General features: G+C 25.6%; 1 protein-coding gene across 5 annotated transcripts in view; it reads left to right on the top strand.

The window, feature by feature from the left end:
* The first annotated feature begins 16,928 nt into the window (after positions 1–16,928).
* LOC129605627 (protein scalloped) overlaps positions 16,929–19,964 on the top strand; it is a 102,889-nt gene continuing 99,853 nt past the window's right edge. For 4 of the 5 annotated variants that reach the window (XM_055515510.1, XM_055515508.1, XM_055515507.1 and 1 more), the window contains exons 1-2: positions 16,929–17,101; positions 18,702–18,967. The gene's annotated coding sequence lies outside the window, so the exon portion shown is untranslated. The remainder of the gene's footprint in view (positions 17,102–18,701; positions 18,968–19,964) is intronic. The other variant, XM_055515506.1, reaches the window with a different exon arrangement.

Raw genomic sequence — 19,964 nt, 5'->3', positions numbered from 1 at the left:
ACTAATTTATTTTCTAACTCATATGAAATAAGATTAAAATCGGTTAAATATTAGGATCAGCTGTAATTTCTTACTTGTTGAGATCTCGAAAATCTATAAATTTTTACGTGATCGGTAACTACTGCAAAATATTTCAAATCCAAGTGCAACAAAAACAAATTTTTAAGTATATGGAAAACTCTTCGATCATATTTTTGTATTTACGTAAGTTACAACATAGTTGCTAGACGGCAGACTAATTTTTAATTGAATGCAGAATGTAAGTAATAATTTTCAGTCTTGAAGTCACAGTTTTTCCAAAAAAAAGACAATATTGTAAATGAAAATGCACAAATCATCAAAAATTTAAAATGCACATTATGTCAATTTTAAAGTTAATTGTCATTTCTTGAATGAATAAATGAATGATTAGAAGTCGACTTATGTACATTATCACATCTAAAGAAGCGGAAGAAAGTTAACCTAACATAAACCTATAAATGCATATACCTATATAAAATAATCATTCGTCACTAAATCTACAATGTAATTTACAGATTATAAAATTCATTCTAATGAAGGATATCGACTTTATTAATGAATTTTCTTCGATAAATATTAATACAATAAATTTTTTCGAGTACCAACTGAATGAAAAGTTAATATATTTATGCACATAATTCTAGTATACATTGATATATATGTACACATTTATAAATATATATATATAAGCAGTTATGAACTTTATATCCTACGTATGCTCAAAGTACTTTTTATTACCTTTCAAATGAATCGAAATCAAATTAAAATTTTTATACTTTTACATTTTGTTAAATTAAACGGTATAAGAAAAGACAGACGTTAATTACAAGTACTTATGAAAATTTTTTAACACCGGAAATCTTTTAAATTAAAAAAAAAATTAAAAAGTACTTTATCCGGCTAAAATAATTTTTAGTACGAGTATAACGTATTTAAATCTTAACTTGTTAATTATTTTCATATTAAATAAACTGAAGTTAATGACGTCTTTTATTTTATTGTATACACACGACGATGTTATTGTTAATTTCACATTATACATATAAATAATGTACATACATATATGTATATTATGTAAGGAACTTGTAATGTAGTGATTTTTGAATCATAAAGTCATAATAAGAAAATTTTAAGCTTTATCATTGCTGTACAAATTGCATTAGGAAATTGCAAAAATTTACAATAATTTTCGAATTTAAATGTTGAAAATAATGCAAAGGATTTGAAATAAAGTGCATTCTCTTTATACTCATTTAGGTAAAATGTAGAGACGATTTGGAGACATGTTTTGTTCAGGAAATTTTATAAAATTGAATATTAATTTTTGTCCAAGACAAAAGTGTTATTAATTGTTGTCCTATCTAAATAAATAATCCTTGAATTTTTTACTGGAAAACTGAAGTGTTTTATTGTCAAAAACCTCATCTTGTCCATTTGACTTTAATTCAGAAATCAGACAAAAATTATCTAAAAATAAAAATTAACATAAAATTTTCTATTAAATTAAAAATAATTTATAGAATAATAACATTTAATGCGTAAACGTAAAGTACACCTCACCTACACAACATTTAAAATTTAACAGATTAAAATGATTCCGGCATTATTAATTCAGCAAACTTTAAATTACAAAGAAGATTCATCATTCATTCCAAGTATATTTACGAACAAACGTATTTATTTATTGAAACGAGCACCACCTACTAATTCCACTTTAGATCCTAACTTTCTTTTTTATATTGAAAATAATTCTTATTTTACAAAATTCATTTTTATTTTGCTGTTAAATAACATTTAATTAAATTTAATCACATAATATCGTGTCGCACTCCGTTGACTTTTGCATGCATGTACATACAGTAAAGTTTTATAACACTTTTAATATGGTTAACTAACATTATTACAACACTTTTATTATTATTGAGTAAATAAATTGTGCGATAAATTGAAAGGAAATAAAAATATATTGCCGGCTGTTTAGTGCTTCTGTTGTTGTTTCACCTAAATAAAATGAAAATATTGTAAAATTTACTAGTCAAGCTTATATTTCTGAATTCTTCTTGTTGAACTTTCTCTGATTTGTAGTGCATTTGAATAAAATAATTGAAGTTTGCTACACTTGTTTTGCGGAAATGAATGCAATTCATGATTATTTAGAAATTACCATCGTTTTGACGCTCAATCTATTGTTTATTAAACGTTGTTCTCAGTTTTGATCTTTAATTTATTGTTTTATGTGTTTGAGAATTTTTCTTTTGAAAAATTTAAATAAAAGAGCTAACATGAATCAAAAGACAAATTTTAGAAGTTTGCAGATAATTAAAAAAGTGAGAAGGCGAAAACTTTGCTTTTTCCATATTTATATACTTATGTACTTATAACCACATTAAGGACTTACTTATTGCAATAATTTCATGAATAATGTTAATATTCTCTAGAGTTCGGAATCATGTGAAGAGCCTAATTGTATGAATGAGTTTTATACGGATTTAAAGTGATGTTTTGAGGTTCAGTAGCTAAGAGCACACGCTACCTCTATACATGTAAATTTTCATTAATATTCTAATGCAATGTAAGCATGCATATACATATGTATGTACAAAATACATATATGTTTTTATGTATGTGCATAAAATTTTGCAATAAATTTTGTTTTTTGTTGCAGCTTCTTTACTAAATAAAACAAAAAAATTAGGAAAATTCAGTACAAAACAGTAGAGTTTACCCCTAGTGGGGAAAGAAGAAAACAGCAAACTGTGTTGTTATTGTCATATTAGTTTTATAATCTTTTTTTTTTTGACATACAAACAGAAAACAAAATCTACTAAAAACCTGAATTTGTGTAGGTCGTCTTTTGATGTTGAATGAAAAAAAATAAAATCCAACGAACAACGATAGAAGAATGAATTATAAAGAGAAGACAAATGATCATTGCTGATCGCAAGTAATTTACTAGCCAGGGAAGAAATTATGCTAAATTTATTATGCTAATATTGTGACGACGACGAATAGGAGAATATTGTGTTTAGGCGTATTGAAATTTTGCATTAATTTTTGCTTTTTGTGTTTTTCTTAAAATTTAAAAATTACTTGTTCATTTCTTATGTAAAAACACGTATATTATGGTTGTATGTTGGCTTTTATACATAATTTTACATTAAGTGGAATTATTCAAAATATAAAATTCGTAAGAGTATGATATATATGTAAGTATTCACTTACTTGTTTTAGAAATTTGCTTTGGAATTGCTTCCTATATGTATTATCTTTAATGTAAATTGATGTGGGCCTTAACTGTTTAACTTGTTGTAATGAAAAAATTTTTCTATAATAAAAGGAGAACCAACTTTACTTTTCGAATCTTTAAATTTTTATGCTTCTTTGCCTAATGAAATTGTTTTTTAGTAAACATTTTTACATTTCGTTCTCTTTATCCCTCTTTAGAAAATTCTCTATTTTTTCCTGTTGAAATTTTCTCAAGTTTTCACTAACAAAATTTCGTTAAGAACAAAGGTAATATGTTCATAGCTCCACGGAGTGCAATACTCAACTTTATTAAAAAGAATATTCTCTAAAATGTTATCAAGTACAGGAAAATAGGAAAATATCAAAAATACTTGAATAAAATTTCTGAATCTTCAAAGAGGATTAAAAAGTTGAATGAATTCTGTAAACCGATTTTATTTTTTTGACAAATATCCTTATTTCCAAACTTACGACCTATTATAAATTATTACATATTTAATTTTTTTTTTTAAAACATGCTTTTAAGTATTCATCGAACATTTTTGTATAGAAAGTGTTATGAGTTATAATAACGTTAATAGCTGTTTAAATTATCACATTTGGTGACTGATAGTTAAGAATTTCAGCTAAGTGCTCAATAAAAATATTCGAGAGCCACAGGATTTCCATTACAGGAATCGACTTGCATTTAATACAGTAGACATGTAACCCGGACCACAAAAATTTAATCGCAACAGGCAATTAACAGCACAAAAATATAAAATTTACAAAATTTCAGGTTAAGTGGAATTGAAAAATATGTATGTATGTATGTATCTAAAATTACATAGAAAATAATAAATTTTAATAAATTTCTTAACACCTTAACAATAATTTAATCGTCTAATTATTATTGAAAATACAGAAAAAAAAACAGTCTTAAAGTAATAAAACAGCATCTCATTACAATAAAAAAAAATCCCTCGAAACAGCGAAAATACCCTTGAGTCATTTGTTTGTTTTTTGGATAACTAAAAATGTTGCTAAAATTCAACATGAATTGTAAAAAATCAAAATGGAATAAAGAAAAAAAAAGAGAAAAATTACTTTGTTTGACTCAAGTTTTTTTTTTTTATAATTCCAATTTTTAATTTGCGCACACCAATAATAAACTGACTGCTTACTTGCGCATGTGCTCCAGCTAGCTAATTGCAATTTTTACATTTTTAAAAAAATAATCGCTTAAATCGACATAATGTTTTGACCTTCTTTTATTAAATTAGTTTTTTTTATTCAAAGTTAATTTTATTTATGATTTTTTGTTCAGTTTTAAAAATTTTAACCTCAAATAGGAGTTTTTGCCCTCTATATGTATGTAGTTTTCAGCTCTATAGGATTACGTTGTAGATTAATTACAATTGACAAATGTTTAGCATTAGTTGAAATTTCCATTAATTAAGCTGAGATTGCTGTTTTATATAGTAAGCAGCTTGAAAAACAAAAAATACCTATTAAAAATATTTTTATCAAAACATAGTAATGTTTTTCTAACAATTTTTTTGGTTCTCCTTGGTTCTTTATTATATAATCTATAATATTTGCATAATTGATTTTTTTTTTGTTCCAAAATTATGTTTATTTGCCTATAACACTTATTTAATTAATAATATTAGTAATTATTTTCGATAATTCACGAATGGCATGAGAGCCTAATGCGTAAAACACGCCATGGTAATTATAAATTCGGACTCAAAGACTTTGATGAATGAATGTACTTGTTGTATAAATACAACTTACTTTTTTAAGCAACTTTTTGGTATGCGTAATAGGTTTTCTATCACCAAAATCCAATTACAATTGGTATTGGACACAATTTCTCACGACGAAATCGTGATTTCGTTTTCTTTTTTTTGTACGTTACACTCTCTGAGTGCTCTTTTTTATTGCTAATTTGCTCTTTAACATGGCATGTTATTCTGGCAACGACATTTGCAGCTCCTTTTTCAAAATTTTGATATCGTCAAAATTAAAAAATAAACGCTTATGCAGGCATGTACAATTACCACTGAGCTACAATTTTCGAAAATGAAATTATTTCAGAAATAAAATTAACAATGATTTTTTTACTGTTTTTTTTCCGATTCATAACAGCTTATACAAAAATTAATCAGCTGTAAAGTATTGAAGCAAAGAAAATATCAAATAAATGTCGTTACTTTTATTTTTTTTTAACTTGCTTTGTACTTTCGAGAGACGGTAATTAAAGCCAATAATCTTGATGTTGATTTGAATTTTTTTTTGTGTCTCCTTAATAATTGTTATTGTCATTTATTTACCTATGTTACTCGTAACTGTATATTAAAATGTATAGCGTACTTCACAGTCCATATAATAAAGATTGTGGAAAAAATTCAATTCCGCCCATTTGAAATTTTAAAATAAGAAAAAAAATTTGGTTTATTGTTTCATTGATGGTTTTTGCTTATAATTTAATAATATTTACCAGCTGAATTTTCAATATGGTCTTTTAAATATTACACAAAAATGTAGATATAGCAACGTCGGTCGTCTCATTGCATTTCAAATTTTTAAAAAAAATTAAAAAGAGAACTTTTCTGCGAACAAGTTTTATTTCAATATGAGTAATGTGATCTCAAGTCTTCTTAAAAATATTAGTGAGAACATGATGTGGTTGCAGATTGAAAAATCGAGGAACATGTAACGCGGCAAGGAAATTGTGACCATGGACAAATTTACATTTTACAAGAGCTATAGCGAAACATTGTTTGATTGGCGAACGTTACAAATTGATGCATCTAGCAATTAATTTTGGTTAAGATTTTTATAACGAGGAGGAGGGCGGAATGCTGTCGAACGCTAGGAACATATTTCTGGGGTTTCGCTTTTTCCTTAGATTACAGTAAATCTATGTGCTAAGGAGCGTAACTACAGTTTTTGAAAAACTCAAGCTAGTTGAATCAGGCAGGAAAAAAGAGATATCCATTAATACCATAATGGCTCTATTTTAACTGTTGAGAGAGCAGTGTCAACAGTAACAGTAAATGTTAAAATTACAAAACAAAGTTTCAATAACCCAGCAAACATTCATCTTGTCCTAACATTTATCCCAGCAAAAATTACATCTTATAAAACAAATGTCCACCTGTTGCAAATTCAAAAAAACAAAGAGATTAACACTTATGGTTGGTATGCATAAAAATAAATAATCACGATTAGCTTTCCTTCAAATAATTTTCTTTTTATTATAAAAAAACCATCAGCATTATTTTTACATTTAAATAAATTTTAAGTAGCACTTGCCTATATCATTTTACATACATATACAAATACCTCTAAATCAATATAGATTTTAATACACGGTTACTTACATATATAGTTATGACTGCTATTGTAAGAGATCTCTTAAAAGTACGTAATGACGCAAAATACAAACCCATAAAATCAAACAAAAAATTTCCAAAAATTATAATGATTTTACTTTTTTTTCTTAACGTTAAATGAAGGAAAAAAAAGGCCAAGAATTCATGCCCAAAGGCCATGCATAAGAAATCAATAGTTAAGAAAAAAAAAACAATTTTTTTTTTTGGTTTTTTGTTACCGCAACAAAAAGGATTGTGTGGGCAGCCAGAGTTTAAAAAAACTGAAATGAAAAAAAATAATTTTTTTCTTTTTTTTTATCAAATTAATACCAATTGTATTTTATGGAATAATATCACAAATTTGTGAGTTTGCTCGTAATTACATACTTTTTCGGTTTAATTATTAAATTAATACTAGCGAGGTACTTAAGTTGCGTAGTCTTAACACAATTTCAACTCTAAGTTTCTTTCACGTCAGACACATCATAATTTTTACCTTTACAATGAACTTAAGGGTCTAAGTCTAAATTCACTTTTATGTTTGAACTAAATTTTGGTTTGGATAAAAGTGATTTTAATTGAAGTTCAACAAACTGAAGCGAAAATTTTCGAAAAATTCCTGTCTGTTTTGCCTTCTTGGTATGACGTTCTATAATAGAGAATTTATTGTTATGAATGCATTGTTATCAACACTTGAACATTGAAGTTTTGATTTCCCTCTCAATGAATGTTTTCAATAACAATGTGCAACAATATTTTGTTTGATTCGATTTTTAATTTAAAGTACTTCAAAACACAAGACCGTATTACTTTCTTACCCTACAATTGAAGACACAACGCTTCCCACAGCACTGCATCATTGATTATTGTAATAATTTTTACTTCAACTTCATACAACCATGTCAAGAGAATTGCGAAAAAAAATAATTTTTACTTTTTAATAAAATTGAAAAGAAAATCAAAATTTTGAAGGCGCGCTCTTGTACTGTACCCTTTAAATAAACGTAATTCTCATTTTCTCTATTTACTCATTTCTTTAATATTTTTGATTACAATGTAATTCTGATTATGTGTGTGTGTCACAAAACTGAATGCAATCTTGTAATCACTATAAAGCCATTATAACTAAGAATGTCAGATCAGAGGAATTGATTAGAGGTGGAGGGTGGATATGGATGATTAACAAATCTATATAACCCTTTATGGGATCAGATCTATATCAGAGAACAAAAATAAAAAAAAAAACACAATCTCCAAAAGTAAACAATCGACTCGATTACAATAAGATAAAAATTAAAAACGTGAATGCAATCTGAATATTACTTTTACATATACAGATGTTTGTATCGAAAATTTACAATATTTTCGAATGTTTCGTAGTTACCAAAACTGTAAAATGAAATTTAGCAAAAATTTTGAATTTACACATATTTTTTTGCCCTGTCTTCGGCTCAAATTTAAAATTAATATACCTAATAGCATCTTCCCGATCTCAATTTCCTAATTTCACTACATATACTTTTTTATACTCAAATAATATTGGCAGTCAGTAAAACCGGCGAAGATTTTCATATTTCATTCATGTGAAAATTACAAATCAAAAAAGTGCGCGAGTTTTTTTCTTCGATTCAATATTATTTGCTTAACGCTTGTTTTCTTTTTTTATGACAATTGTGATCCCTGCTCATATTTTTATGATTTTAGATCATGAATAATTTTTGTCTTAAATAATCAATAAAAGAACGAGTTGTTTTCAGTGTACTCAGAAAATTTATTCGTAATCTGTTGAATAACTTTATAGAGTGCAAAAAATGATTATGAGTACATACCTTATTTGGTATGTATATGTACATATGTGTATTTGTATGTACTATCAACACATGTATATAACTTTTTAAGTACTTAGCATTATTTAAGGAATGGGATTACATAATTCGCATTTACCAAAAATGAATTTCAATTACCTACCACATATAACTATACAATTGCAATTATTTACTGTACCTATACAGTTGATTTCACATTATGACGAATTCACAATTAGGGAACATAAAAGCGCGAAAATGTTATTTTTATCCGATATGTAACAAATCGCTGAAAAGAAGGTGAGGAATTGAAATCGCTAAATAAAGTCAGAATAATATAAAAAATGTATTGTGATTTTTAGATAAGAAAACGAGATGAAATCGTTGTTCCTATTGATTCTATTGTTATTTAAATTTTTCTTGTAATTTTGCTATTTTTTTAAAAAGTCTTTGATATTTTTAAATTTTTGATGTGTCTGTTGCTTAAGTTTAAGAGAATAAAAGAAAATTAAACAATTCGATGACAATGCAAATAGATTTTTAAAAGTAAATTTTTTGATTTTGTTTTACGTCGTTAGATTTATTTTGTTGTACGTAAGTTTCCCCATTATTTATTAACTCAGGTTTTATTCTTTACTCTAATAAATTTGAAATAACAGGTGTAAATTATTCAAATAATATTGGTAGTTGTTTTATTATCGTAGAATTCAATTATTATACTTAACGTAATGTTATATTTATACTATGTTTTATATGTTATGAAAGGAATTAAGCTTGAAAATGAATCTACTCAATTCTTGGAAGGTTTAAGAAATTAGCAGAATTACATAATCTGGTTAAGAGAGGGTTGTGGTCTTCACTAGCTAGTCACTAATAAAGAAACATTAAATTTCACCATATCACCACCATATGTGACAGCCTTTAATTTAAAGCCTTTCATAGGTTTCGCAAAAATGATTTTTAAAGCAAACCCCTGAATATAAAGATTGCAAAAGTGTTCAACAATATATCGTATAATTAAATCAGGATACTTTTACTTACTTAATGTGTAAGTAAAAGTAGACCTGTTGTTTCACTTTATACCTGTTTGAATAGACAGATCTCAGGCTTACCTCATACTTCTAAATTTTGAAGTCTAATTCATTTGTGAGTCACTCTAATTTTCGTCAGCCATGTAAAAATCAATTGCATAATGAAGCGTTTTATCACAAAAAAATTTGGCAGTACTTCTAGGAGTCGTTATATTTCCTGTACAATTAACAATCATTCTATTTCCTGAAAAATTTAAAGGGACTTTCACTTTATGGCGTTATTTCGTTGTAAAAATTCTTAAAAAGTTTTTCAACATGAAATTGCAAATTCTTTTAATAATTTTCTTTAAAAATTTTCTATAAAAGAAGAAAACTAATTAGACATAAATGAATGGAACGCCTTTAAAAAGAATAACTAAAAAATAAAAATGTAAAAACTTTTTTTTATTTCAACATGTCAATAACTTAAAGGGGAAACGATAAATCAATTTAATTTTAAAATAAACACCTATTGCACAACTAAATAACGTTATTTCTCTCTTCTCAAACTCTTATTATTACGAAGTTCAAAATTGCATTGTAAAATTCTTCTTTTAGTTATGAAAAAAGTTTCAATGATTCAACACATACACATATGCATATATATACTCATACTTGTACACATATTTACATCCATACATACATTTAAAATGTGAAAAATCATTCTAAAGTTTAAGAACATTTATTACTTTTCAAAAAGTTCAAAAATGATATATAGATGTTTGCATAATGATTACAGTCCTAGAGTTCATGTCAGTGGAAAACGTTGCTCTGTAAATTCTATATGTTCATTTAAGTACATACATATAAGCAAAAATATTATGTATTATGTTTTTACCTTAACGGAAATGTAATGAATCAAAATGAGTTTTCTAACAACATACTCAAGTAGGAAATTTTAAAACATTTTTCCCTCTTTTTTTTTATAAAGCAACATAAAAGAATTCAGGATCGCAATCTAAGATAGAGAAGGCGAAGGGAATAGACCAGAATGCACTACATTTTGTATACCATACTCAAATTGCTGAAAAAAAGTTTTTTAGTTAAAAAATGTTTTATTAAGACATTAAAATGTTGCGGTTGGAAAATATTGCCACCACTTTTAGAACCAAATTTGAAATTTTTAAGCCCGTCAATCAAAACCGAGTTTTACTTTCTAAATTTTATACTAAAATTCGTTTTACAAACCTAAAAGGTGAAGAAATTTGTCATGCCATGAATTTCTCAAAACTCTCAAATATTGACGTTGCAATGCAAGTCCAAATCATACAAATAACAACGTAATGTATAAATATTGCACATGTAAAATTCTATGCTTTCATTTTTTTCCCATATTTGCTTATCTGGAAGGTGTTGTACTATACAAAGAAGTTATTAATTATATTTGTTTTATGTTCCATACTGAAAAAAAGTTACCACTGTATGTACTCGTATATTTACTTAATGGTAATCATCATTTTATTGTACAAGTTTCCAACCAATTTCCAAGTGAAATCCTTTAGGCTAAACATTGATTATGCTATTTATTCTAATGTTATACCAGTAATTTGTGTCCAGGTGCAAAACAATTATTTACTTTTAAACTTTTTTCAATATTTTTATTATTTTCTTGAAGCTAAATTTGAGTTTTTTTTTTATTTTGTATTTTTAGTGTTTCAGTTGATTATTTCTGCAAGCTCTAATATATTTTATCTATATACTTAATCTATGTCAATAAACGAAAATAATTATTTATATAAAGATTGAAGGAAAACATAGACAGATTAAAAAGAAAAACTCAATACTAAATTTATGTATTTTGGAAATGGCATCTTTTTTAAGGTATTTTGGTGTGCAACTTATAAGTTTTATAGGAAGGAAAAATATTGAACGTTTATGCCATTCTTTATTATTTAAGGTGGTACTTGAATATTATTCAATTATAAGATTTGAATTTATTATATTTTGATTGCGGTTTTGTATATGAAAAGTAAATAGAAATTTCAACAAGAACGAATTGTAAATTAGTGCAATCTTTTTTAGTTTAGAAACATTGGATCAATTTTAAATTGGAAAGTAAAAGCTAGAATTATCTCATGCAATTGTATTTTAAATATCTTTCTAACATCGGAGAATAAAAAAAAATAATTACAGAAAAAAACTACTACAGAAGCTGTTGAGCTTTACTCATTCGCCTTCATAAATTTGATTTATTTCCTGTTTTTTTGAAAATTTTTATTCTAATTCCAAATCAAAGTAATAAAAATATTCTAAAACTTGTACAAGCTGAATTTGATTTGCATGAAAAAATTCATTTTAGATTTGAAATTATATTTAAAATTTTTAATTTTATTCGTTCGTTCTCACTTCATACTCGCGCCTTATTAGAAAATTAGGGATTTACATTCTAAATTGTGTTATGTTCTTTCCAGGTGAAAGAATAGAAAATTTATGTATATACGCTTCTTCGTACTGGTTATCAATGTTTTCAGATTGAAAAAACCGATGATGAACCCTTTTTCTTCGAAATACAAAAGTTTTGCTTTCTTTAATGTTTTATTTATTTTGTCTTTTATCAAGAACAATTCTCTTATATAACAAAATGTATAACCCAGAAAGATATGATCGGTCGGTAATCGTTCCACAATTTCTCATGAAATTAATTTCGAACAAAAATACAAAAGATATTGCGAGTGCGTGATGTTCTTTTGATATTGTCTACATTTTCTTGATAAATTTTTTTTATCTTAATGGTTTGTTGTTTTTTCGTTTTATTTTAGGCTTGTTTTTGTAAATCGTAATGTCGATTTTTAGTGCCAAGGTTAGGTGAATAAGTATTGCATCCGTATTTTTGAAATTTAATGTGACGGTATTAGAAATAATGCCGTTTTAATACACCGGCGATTGTCAACTTAATAAAAGCCTTTATTATATCTATATTATCTAATTTTCCACATAATTGCCCACTGTTACTTAAACTAAAATGGCTTCATGAACTGAATCAATGAAAATTCTGAAAAAATCTTCTATATCAAGACACCCTTTTGTTCAGATTCGAAATATTCTTCCTCAGCATTCTTTTTTTTTTATGTAAAATGTTTTTTTTTTATGTAAAAGCTCCTTTCTAAAGGTTGGCTGTCCTTTTCTAAGCAAAGTATGTTCTTCAATTCACTTAGCTTAATCAAGTTCATAATGCTTTTTACTCCTTCCTTTTTAGTCTCCAATAACTAGATTGCTCCTTTTTTGGTACCTTAAAGATCATGGCATTTTTTCATTTTATTATTTGTTTATATCCCTAGGATTAATATTGCTTAAGTATCTTTTATTACTGTGAAAGTTACCATCTAAATATTCCTCAAATTTATGTCATTACTAATAATTACCGACCCGCCAAAACTTTATTCATCAAAACTTGTTTATACTTTACACACACGTGCTTTTGTTTTGCATTACGATGTTTAAAGCCTCTATATATACACAAATATTTTGGTTTTTTTCATCATTATTTAATTATATAAATCCGAGTAAATTCAGTAGCTTAAAAAACAGCACAAAGAAAAAATCAAATAAAAATTTTACTAAAAAAAAAACAAGACTATCGCAAAGAATTAACAAGTATAAAAGAAAAAAAAGCAAAAATACGAAAACCGGGAGTGTATCTCACATTGACGACTACTTTATCTACTCTATACTTGCAACGCACACACGCATATAACATACCCATAAATATTTATTAATTTTTGAACACATGTACGAATTTTCACAATGCCTAACTATGCTCACCTTTAAAAGTATTTTCAATATTATTGCTGTTGTATGTGATGCTAGTGGCACAGTTCTTCCTCTTTTGTTAATCTTGTTGAAGCTTTTTTCAATTCAGATGCTTTAAACTGACTGATTTAAAATTGAATTGATTTTTGTCTAAAAATAAAAATGAAATGGAAGATTTTAATAAAAGAAAAAAAGTCAAAAACAGAATATTTAAATAAAAAAGTTGTGATATTAATCATAACCATGGCAAAAGCTGAAGAAAACAATAAAGAAAAATGGAAAGAACGAGAAGTTAGTGGCTTTCAACGCTTATTATAACGGCAAATTGGTTGTTATACCGTTTGATTTTTGATTAATTTTTATATATTTTAATATTTTTTTATCGCATATTTTACTATTGTGCTAAGCGCGATCTAATATCTTAATTCTTTATTTTTTTACTAAGCATATTTATGTGCATACATATGTAGGCATTTGCAAACCACAAAATTTTTCAAGTATTTTTAAGGGTTTGGTACAAAGAAATTATAAACATTGAAGTATGTATGTAGAAAAAATTATTAAAAAATCACTTTTTTTCACTACAATCATTCTGAGGTTATACGTAAAATATCAATAAAATTTTCACTTCCAACAGATAAATAAAATGAAGTTTAATATAAAAGTACAAATATTTGTAAATATTTGCCATATTTCAATGATTGATAGTTTAAATAAGATGAAACGATTAATAGAATTTAGTTTTGAGATTCATAATAAAATGAAGTTTGCAGATTCACGAGGTTAAGTCATGAAAAAATTTGATAAAATTATTTGATCACAAAGTTGGTAATTCTTACAAAAATTGGACAAATTAAAAGAATTAATAAATTTTTTTCGTTGCAATTTGTTGAAAAGAATTTAAAGTTGAGCAATAATTTGATTTTTTTTTTTGATTTACTAAAAACAAGCTCATCAATATCAATCTGAAAAGTAATACTAAAATAAAATTGGAGAAAATGTTAGGAGTTTGTTAAAATTTAAATATAAAATACTCAATCAATTAAACGTTTCAAACAATAGGATTGTTGCTATATGTACATATGTATGTATAAATTAATCATCCCGTGCCTTACCTTCCTGCGAGTGTGTTTCAGGTTTTCCAATGTCATAAATTGTTTTTTAAATCCACCGAGTTAATAAAATGAAATTAGTATTCATCATTCTTTGCATAAAATCGGATAAATTCTTAAAATTTTTTTTTAAATTTCTATTTCAAATCCAAACAAAATGTCAAAGATCCCAACTATTAAATTAATTTCTTGTTTAAAAAAAATCCAAGAACAAAAACCTTTCTTCCTTTCTGTGTTGCATTAAAAAATAATCAAAAAAGCAGAAACCAAAGATCTTCTACAACATCACAATTACATACATATGTATGTATATACAAGTAAGAAAAATTATATTTTTCCATTCATCATTGTTGCAAGATATTAGCTGCTTGGTCTTCATTGAATTAATCTCTTTCTCCTTTTGCTACAGCACAGCAGGAATAAAACCTCTTTTTTATTATATTCTTAAACTCCATTCGGATCTGGGCTTGTTATTATTGAATATGTATGCCTCAAATGTCTACAACGTTCGTGCACATTTTATTTTCTATTATACTTACGTGTTCTTTCATGTGCCAACTATTTATTTTATTTTGTATTTTTTTTTTTTATTTTCTATCCTGTATTTAATCATTACGTTACCTAACCTTATGTTGTACACAAATACCATCAAATGCGATCTCGCTTAAACTTTCTTAATTTTGGCGTTAGTATTATAACCTTAGAATCACATCACAGCATTTTTACTTTTTTTGGTACAAATGTTTATATAGGAAATATTCTTGTGCATATGACAAGAAGCAGCACTTAGTCAAAAGGAAATATCACTTGTTGCCTTATGAATTCATGAATTCGTTGTTTTATCTTGGCATGTCACAGTCGTATTCACTATGATTTACAGAATAATTTTCAAAATATAAAACTGAGCATTAGTAAGACCATCAGTAGTTTATTTTTCATTTGAATCATCCAGTTCTCCAACTTTCAAAAAATAACAATTCATATCCTTTTAGGTTTTCTCCTGTCTAAGTTGATAATTGTGGCAATTTTGCCAGTGAGTTCAATCTAATGGTTGTCTAAATTGATTGATAAAAACCGATTAATAAAATTTTGCATATTGTTTTGTCAACTTAAGCACACAATCGAAATTTGACGGGAAAATAATAAAAATCTAAAAAAAAATTGCAATTAATGATTTAATACAAACTTAGATTTTGATTAAATTAAATTTATCGCAAAATATTGTTTGTAATTAGTATTTACTAAATACCTATAATAGGTAGGTTTGTACTTTATGATTGGGTTAGTTGCACACTCTTTTTAAAATTATTGGATTCATTTTCCATTCTGTTCTGTAGGTTCCATAGTTTGATGTTTCAATTACCGAAAATCGTAAATTAGATTTAAGTTTGCCGCTAACGAATAAATTAATCTTCTAATATGTACATATATACACTACAAACGTAAATACTCATCCAATTGATTCTCCAGTTTGTAAATTAAATTCGCAATTTTTTTTTTGCAAAATGCTACACCAAGAATAATCAACCGAATATCACTAAATTATTAAAATTCATAAATAAATTTCTTATTAGAATTTTTCGACTCCAAACAAATCAGTTATAAATGAAACAACATCGCGTTCTAAAATTGCATCAAAATATAAAGAACTACAAACATGTACACATAACGCCATTTCACATTGTATTGTTTTTAAAGAGACGTATTGAAATACTGAATATTCTCAGTGGATAAATTACATCATTTCATTTTATTCTCTTTACTGATTTTTTCTCTTCTATATTTTTACATTAAAAATTCTCATATAAAATTAAGAGATTTTACTATGGTGTTGAATGTTGGCAAGGCTTGAATAAGAGTATGTATTTTGCCAACGTACAGTACAGCACAAGTAATCGTACCAAAAAAAAATCATTTTGTTCATTAATTATGAATCTGGCTCAATTTTAATAAAATTGCTACGTGACATGCTTGGCAAATGAAAACAAAATCACACATTAAACAAACATTAAACAATAACTAGCTATTTTGATGATATCATTTTTGATATCATGAAGTTATAAGATTTTGATTCCGTTGAATGATTTGGATTGTTTCTGAATTCGGCAAATTCATTCTAAATGCTCGAAAACAATGTGTTTGAAAGTCATGCTTATGAACATCTCTGATCCATATGAACCAAGTACCTACATAAACAAATCAAAACTTGTATTATAGCAGCACCATTCTTTAATATACCAAATCCATTTTAAAATTTAGCCTTTGGCAATACTCTTTTTCGGTAAATTATAATAAAAATCTTGTTCAATCAAATCTGTTTGCGACTGCTCTTTTATTTGCCTTTTCTCACCAAACCATTTATTCTCTTAATTTTAAATGTATCATTAATTTTAACAATATTTTCAAACACAAGTAAAGTAAATTTTTGTTTATGTATTGAATAAGTTACAACCAAAAACCATACGGTAAATAAGAGAGCACAAACAAAATACATAAGAAAAGAAAACTATCCGAAACATACTTTTTTAGTTAACTTTTTTTTTAGTATAAAATCGAAGTTGCGCGACGATCGTTCGTTACTGTACAGTTATACACAAATAACTTTTTTGTAGTTTCAGATTTTTTTTGTATTTCTTAATTTTTCTCTTTATTATAACCTTTTTTATTCTTAGCGATATTATTAAAAGTAAATTTTAGAAAAAAAAATTGCTTATAAATTTTATTATTAATTAAAAAAGGTAATTTCTCAGTGAAAAATTAAAAAATTATTTGAAGAAAGAGTGTTGCTGCTCGTAGACAAAAAAGTGAAACGATGAAAAAAAATTACTAAAGGCAAAAAAAGTTAAACGGCGTTCGTTATTTTTATTTGCTCGCTTTTTTTTTAAATTAATAAAGAAAAAAAGAAGAAAGAGAGAAAAATATTAAAACTATCGCTAGTCGCTACTCGCTACAAACAAATAATTCAACTTTATTTAACCAATTCTCAAATATTGGTGATATTTAAATTATTAATTATATTTAAAGAAAAAAATAATAAAAAATAGCAAATAAGAAAAATTAAAAAGTGATTATACTTGGATATAAACACACATATAATAATTGCATACTTGTACTTACGTATGTATAACAGTGTAACACATTAATATATTATATTATTTTTATGTATGAGAGTGTGTGCATGAAAATTTGCAAATCGAATAGGGAAATCTTAGATTTAAGTTTTTTTTTACCATAGTTTCGTTATTTTTACGTAAAAAAATTCAAAATTCTTATTTATAGACATTTTTTTGTTGGCTATTTAATCGGTTTGAACAATACATAATTACATATGTATTTATTACCATTGTACGATATCTACTCTTTTTATATTCACTTAAATGCGCGCGCAGCTTTTCTGTTATAAGTATCTACTTGCAGAAAAATACAAAATGTACATACAACATACTAAAGTACATACTAGTAAATATTATTTTAAGAATAATATTAATGTAATATAAACATAAATTGTATAATATAAACATAAAATAAATAAGTATAAAAATATTTTAAAAAATAAGAAAATGAAAAATTTATGTGATATAAGTTTTTTCACATGAAAATCAATTTTTTATACATATGTATGTAAATTCAAATTACAAAAAAAAATTATTAAAATAAGTTTATTAATATCACAAAATAAATAAAAATTAAATAAGAAAATACAAAAAATTAATTTTATTTTTGTGGTGGTTAATAACAAAGAAATTTTTACTTAAAAAGTTTAAATTTTTTATAGTTTCGTTTTTTATTGTTGGACCTAATAATTTTCTTACCTGAGTTTTTTTTTTACATTTTAATAAATGCATTAAAAAAATATACGTGTGTATGTATGGAATACGTATATACATGCATATGTGTGTATGTGTATTCGATTACATTTATTGTACATGACAATTAGAAAACGTTTAACAACTACCTTTTGCCTATAACTAGAACTATATTAAACGTATAAAATGTGAAAATTAGTATGTGTGTATATTCATTTTAAATAAAAAATATATAAAATAAAAATCTATACAACAAAAAAGTTATTAATAAATTCTAACAAGAGGTTCACTTTTTTTTTTTTTTAATTTGTACAAAACAACTCAACTCAACTAAACATAATATTGTTGTGTTGTGTCGATTTCAAGAGAGAGAGAAGAGTGTGTAAAAGAGGAAAAACCAGAAATAAAATGGAAATAAAAAAAAATAAATAAAAATATTAAGCATCATTCTATCTCTCTCACTTTTTTCAAATTACTAATTCTTTTTTTTTTCTTTTAATGTTTTTTTTTCTTATATCTCTTTCTCTTTTAGTTTTTTTTTATTGAAAATTGAAAAAAATTAAAATTTAATGGTGAATTTATCCCACTCCTTAAGGTGTTCGAATTAAAAAAAAAAGTTTCCAATTAAAAAAATAAAAATTAAATCAAAGGAAAAAAAATAAATAAAAATAATAAGTGAATAAAAGGAAAAAAATAAATTAATCAAAATAGGTGGAGAAAAAGCTTTTAAAATTTTTAATACAGCGGCCAATATTCATTCGAAAACTGCTGGCCAGTTTTCTAGTAATTTTTGTGAAGGTACGTAGTATGTATATATGTTTGAACAAGTATATAAGTAAATATAGCATATAAATAAATATTTGTATAACAGAATTTTATGTACATTATTTACATAATTTTTCAACTTATCCAACATTCTATATATAAAACAAAGTTATTTGTTTAATTTCAAGTGTTTATCGTTAGCAATATCGTTATAAGTTTATTTCTTCCTGTTTACAAGCACATAATTACATTTATAATATTCTATTTGCAGTTCAATACCTTTGCATCCCAACATGAATTCTATGATAATGTTGCAAATGCTTTTTATATCCGTAATTTAATGTTACTAGCGAAAATATTACCAGAAAATGAATGTTGGGCAAAGAGTTTGTTTGTTTATGTTTTGGCATTGTAATTGTATGAATATATTATTTATTTACGTACATACAAAGAAATTTGCATCCAAATTTGCCAAACCGAGTTTGTTTCGAATGTAATTTGTAAGTATCATAGGTTTATTATGACAAGTTATTTTATATTTAAAAAAAAATCATTTCGTCTGATTGCGTTCTGACACCAATTATGTATTTTTAAATAAAATTTAAAGAAATAGTGGCTTAAAAAAATTACGAACCAAATTTTATTGAAACTTAAATTATTGTAATTTTATAAAAATTCGAACTCAGTGATTTAAATTCGAAAACTTCATAATATCGAGAGGTTCATTAAATTCGAATTCATAATGTACACACAAAAAAATTTTTAGAGAAAAAAAGAGAGCATTTATGTGGTACGTTTCTCTTTAATCTTTTTCTGATCTCTTAAAAATATATATATATATATATATATAACGCTCATTATTCATCAACATCATACACAAACTCATTTATATAAAGTTTTATATGAAGTGTGCATATTTGAATGTGTTCATAAATTATTTGTTTGTGTTGATATTCATATGAATTTTGTGTTGTGCACCTTTTTTTTTTAAATCGCGTTTATTTACCTTTTGCATATGAGTGTGAATGTG

Source organism: Condylostylus longicornis, unplaced genomic scaffold (assembly GCF_029603195.1).
Source record: "Condylostylus longicornis isolate FDR11 unplaced genomic scaffold, ASM2960319v2 ptg000013l, whole genome shotgun sequence".
In the NCBI taxonomy this organism is placed as follows: domain Eukaryota; kingdom Metazoa; phylum Arthropoda; class Insecta; order Diptera; family Dolichopodidae; genus Condylostylus; species Condylostylus longicornis.
Note: the sequence above shows the minus strand (reverse complement) of the source record. Positions and strands in the feature narration are given on the sequence as shown.